This window comes from Parus major, chromosome 6, assembly GCF_001522545.3.
Source record: "Parus major isolate Abel chromosome 6, Parus_major1.1, whole genome shotgun sequence".
NCBI classification, from domain to species: domain Eukaryota; kingdom Metazoa; phylum Chordata; class Aves; order Passeriformes; family Paridae; genus Parus; species Parus major.
Window position 1 is genome coordinate 33234607 of NC_031775.1, and position 5349 is coordinate 33239955.

Sequence of the window (5349 nt, forward strand, 5' to 3'; positions counted from 1 at the left end):
CCAGAGCTGTTCCTGTGCTCTCCAAAGCAGAGCTGAGCTGTTACAATGCAGGGAAAATCCTGTTCCCGTGGAGCTGTGGGTGATTCCCAGCGGGAGGAGAGCTGGGGGCAGGCAGCTGTGTCCAGGTGTGCCCAGGTGTGTCCAGCTGTGCCCAGGTGTGCCCAGGTGTGCCCAGGTGTGTCCAGCTGTGCCCAGGTGTGCCCAGGTGTGCCCAGGCTCTCCAAAGTGGAATTTTGTGTCCAGGTGTGCCCCAGATGTGCCCAGGTGTGTCCAGGTGTGTCCAGCTGTGCCCAGGTGTGCCCAGGGTGCCCAGGTGTGCCCAGGTGTGATCCAGGTGTGCCCAGGTGTGCCCAGGCTGTACCCAGGTGTGCCCAGCTGTGTCCAGGTGTGTCCAGGTGTGTCCAGCTGTGTCCAGGTGTGTCCAGGTGTGCCCAGCTGTGCCCAGGTGTGTCCAGGCTGTGTCCAGCTCTGTCCAGGTGTGCCCAGGTGTGCCCAGACTGTGCCCAGACTGTGCCCAGGTGTGCCCAGGTGTGTCCAGGTGTGCCCAGGTGTGCCCAGACTGTGCCCAGCTGTGCCCAGGTGTGTCCAGGTGTGTCCAGGTGTGCCCAGATGTGTCCAGGTGTGTCCAGCTGTGCCCAGGTGTCCCCAGGTGTGTCCAGGTGTGCCCAGCTGTGTCCAGCTGTGCCCAGGCTGTGCCCAGCTGTGCCCAGGTGTGCCCAGGTGTGTCCAGATGTACCCAGGTGTGTCCAGGCTGTGCCCAGTGTGTCCAGGCTGTGCCCAGGTGTGTCCAGGTGTGCCCAGCTGTGTCCAGGTGTGTCCAGGTGTGCCCAGGGTGCCCGTGGGGTGTGCCAGCGCCAGGGAGGGGGTGTTGGAGTCTGAGACACGGAATTTGTGCCCTTGTCTCTGATTCCCGGCTCTGAGGTCCAGGAGAACACTGAATTTTGGATAACATTCAATTCATGGGCGTGTTTTCATGGTGATACATGAAAACAACTGTTAAAGTTGGATAGAAAGGCTAAAAGTGTGAGTGTGCAGATTGGAAAGTTTGCTCAAGTCCCTGGGTGAGAAAGTTTGTTTAGAGTTTAAACTAATTTAAAAAGCAAAAGACAAAATGGAGGATTCAGAGAGTTGTGTCTTCTTTCTTCATTTTCTTCTTCTCGAGGTTTTTGGGCAGTAGTGAGTGTTTGGATAGAAAATGTCCCAGAGCAGCACACAGGTGATGGGCTATTGGGTCATTGAGATAAATAATCTACGTGTCTGTTGTTAATTGGCTAAGAATAAATATAAAGATAAAAATTGTTAATTGGCTAAGAATAAATATAAAGATAAAAAGGCAGCAGAGTTCAGGCCCATTTTGTGCCATCAGAGCCCAAAGTGTGCCAGGCTGTGGTGATTTGAACTTACGGAGAAAGCCTGGAGAGACCTGCCAGGTTTTGTGATAACATCCCAATAAACAGGAGAAACAAGACCCAAAGGAGCTCTGGGGTTTTCTCCTGACCCAGAGAACCGAGACAAGCGGGGCTCCCGTGAAGGAGCATCCCCAAGGAGCCCAGCTCAGAGGAGCTGGGAAATCCAGGGGTGAGAAGAGGTGCAGGAGAAGCACAGCAGAATCCAGAGAGGAAAAAGAAATTAAAGAAGTCCAGGTGGCACCGGGGAAACGCTCGGTGTGGGGACCTGGGCGCTCTGCCTGGGCTCCCTGGGCTGTCCCAGCTGGACATTTCTCTGCTGTCATGGTGAGGCACTGCTGGAATTTTGCCTTCTGGCTAATTAAAAATGAGTAAATCTTTCAGATCTCTGCCGCTGTTTTCTGTTGCTGAGGTCTCAGCAGCGCACAGAGAGAGTTTGCTCCATGTCAGCTTCTGAAATTGCTACACCAAGAACTCCACTGCCCTGGGATGCTTTGGGGAAAGCAGAGCAGCAAACTGCTTAAAAATTAAAACCTTTGTTTTGGGCAGATTTTGAAAAAAAAATCCATTTTGACTTTTAATTTTTAAAAAAGCCAAAGGAAACCACAAATTGCAATGCAGAAATGAGGAGTGGGGCTGTCCTGCTCAGGGTTTCTGTGAGCTGCATGGGCCAGGTTGTTCTGTCAGTTATCCTTGGTATAGTTACATTTTATATTGGTGGCTTCTCACAAATATTAAGATGAATGTTATGTGTATAAGAATGGGAAATTTTGTTGTATTAATATAGTTTCCTTTATTTCTGTTAGAAATAATGGTATAATACATGTATGTTAAGCTATGACATAGCATTAAAACAAAAACTACTTTTGTCTGTATAACCCAAAGACTGAAAAAGAGCTGGAGACTTTTTTCCTTTTGTAAACTCTGTGATCCAGATGAAGCCAGCAGTGACCAGAACTCTGGGGGAGGAATTTATTGCATTTCTGGGATCAGGGAATGTAAATCTCAATGGCACCAAGAGCATTGATCTATTGGGAAGGGGGCAAGAGAAAACTGAACAGAAGAAGCCCAAAGATGCACAGAAGAATGTCTGAATATGTGTGAGAATTTCTGGCTATGGAGCAGGGTTCTGTTTTTAAGGGACAATCCTTTGTCAGTGAGGTGAATGCAGAGACACCCGGCCACATCTGTGTACTTTACTTTATTTTTCTCTCCTAATTGTTTTTTTATTAAACTTTTAAATTCTATAAAAATGATGTGCACCTCATTTTTCACCTCCTGTTTATTGGGAGTGGGGACTCCAGAACTGGGGCTGGCATCAGAAGGACGTGGAGCTGCTTGGAGAGAGAAAAACAACACTTTCCTCTCAGCTTTGCTGTGTCTTTAATATTCCACACTTGTTCTGTGCTTGGGGAAGTTTTGCCCGAGGGGAGATGCCGGGCAGAAGGGAACCACAAAAAGCTGTGAGCTTTGCTGGGAACAGGAGATGACAGACACAGGGGGATGCTCCTTCCCATGGCAGCCACAAACCTGGACCTGCTGCTCCCCCCGAGCCACCCCCACATCCCCAGAGCTTCCAGGGGGATTCTTGTTGGAGTCTGGAACACAGAGTGTGTGCCTTGTTTATGGTACTTAGTTATAAAATCCAGAAAAACACTGGATTTCATATAATATGAAATTCATGAGCGTGTTTTCATGGTGATACATGAGAACAAATGTTAAAGTTAGATGAAAAAAGCTAAAAGTCTAAGTGTGTGTAGATTAGAAAGTATTTTTAAATCACTGGGTGAAAAAGTAGTTTAGAGAACAGGAGACAAGATGGGGATTTAGGGTGTTGTCTCTTGTCCCTTCTTCTTTCTTCTTCATGTTCTTCTCCTGGGGGTTTTTGGGTGATTGGACAGAAAATGCCACAGTGCAGCACAGAGGTGATGGGTCATTGGGTCATTAAGAAAAACAATATACATGTCTATTGTTAATTGGGTAAAAATAGGTATAAAGATAAAAGAACTGCGTACTTTGAGGCCATTTTGTGCATCAGACACAAAGTGAGCCACAAAGCCTTGTTTGTACCATCAGAATAAAGAAATGTACCAGATTGCAAAGATGAACCTTGTGTAGCCAGCCTGGAGAGACCTGTTAAGTTTTGTGATCACCTGTTAATAAACACGAGAAACAAGATTTTAATGAGCTCGAGAGTTTTCTTCCAATCAGAAGAACTGAGATAAGCAGGGCTCCCCATGAGGGAGGACCCCAAAAGAATTCAGTCCAAAGGAGGCTGAGAAATCCAAGAATAAAAACACAGAAGAGATGCAGCAGAAAGAGAGAAACAGAAAAAGGACTTTTTAGGAAAAAGTTACAATTCTCAGCCTCTCCCAGGCCTCTCCCTGCCTCTATCCCTGTTGTGAGGCTCGCTCTGGCAGGAGGAAGGATTTCCTTTCCCAGCTGCTGGTGGAGGAGTGTGATTATCTGTGCCTGATAAACCTTTGCTGATAAAACCTTTGTGCTTTCCACCTGGAGCTCGCTGGGGCTGGGCAGGATAAGGGTTTTTCTCTAACGTGTTTATTTTGAAGCAGCAGACGAGGTGAGGAGTGTTCCTCCGCTCCAGAACGCTCAGCAACACGAGGCTTTACATTTCTAATCTCACCTCTTTCCTCCCAGCAGCTCCTTGATGGGTATTTAGCAGACTTCTCCTGAGCTGGATCTTAAGGAAGAGCAAAAATCAGAGTTTTCCTTGAGTGGGAGGTGTTGTGGGACCAGCCCTGGGTGGGGACGAGCACCGAGGATCCATGTGAGCATCCCGAGGGTTGCCAGGGAAACCTGCAGCTGCCCCCGGCTGCTCCCAGCGCTGGGATCTGCAAGGTTCCCCTTGGGGCTCCCCTCTGCTTCCCCTTGGGGCTCCCCTCTGCTTCCCCTTTGGGGCTCCCCTCTGGTTCCCCTTTGGGGCTCCCCTCTGCTTCCCTTTGGGGCTCCCCTCTGGTTCCCCTTTGGGGCTCCCCTCTGGTTCCCCATTAAATAAAAGGCAGCCAAGGAGAGCAAAGCAGGCTGGGGAGCCCCTGGTGGCTCCACAATTCCCGTGCCAGCCCCGAGTCACTTGGTCCCTGTGACAGCAGTGACACAGCAGAGCCTTTGGCACACGCCTTTTATTATTTCTATAAACAAACTCTTGTTCTGACCCTGCTAAATAAAATTTTATGGGATGGTCTGAGCTGCTGGGGGGATGGGAATTACCCCAGCCCCGTGCTGGGTTTGTACCCAGTGTGATCCCAGCACACGAGTGTGGCATCCAGAAATGTCAGAAATGTCTGAGTGACACCAGCCCAGGGTTGAACAGGGCAGAGCCAGCCTGGGCTGGCACTCACAGCTGTGCCCTGCTCCGTGTCCCACACCCAACCGAGCACAGACCCTGCTGGGCTGGGATTATCCTTGACTCGACTTTCCTGATCCCTTTGTATTCTGCCCCATGGATCTCCTTCTAAACCTCAGCTCCTGCTTTTTCACTCTAATTCCTCAGCTCCATTATCCACTCTCCCCAGTGTTTAAGCCAGTTTTGGTTCGTTTGCTTCACACTTATCTTTTTCAAAACCTGTTTGTGTTTAGAGTTTAACTCATTTAACTTTTGTTTTTCTGCCCCTCTTCACCATTTCTCTCTCTCCCCACAATTATGTGTTATAGCTGATAATTTATGCTCGGGGGATAAAAAAAGGCAGATTTTGTTCCAAAGCTGCCTGGCTGTTCAGCAAAGCCATCTCCCTCCAGCACTGCTGGTGCAGGTCCTGCAGAACCAGCTGCAATTCCACCTCCAGCCCTGGGATTTCCAGCACAGGAGGGACCTGGAGGCACCAAATGATCCCAGGATGGAGCAGCTCTGCTGGGAGGAAAGGCTGGGAGAGCTGGGATTGTTCACCTGGAGAGGAGAAGTTTGGGGTGACCTCACTGTGGCCTC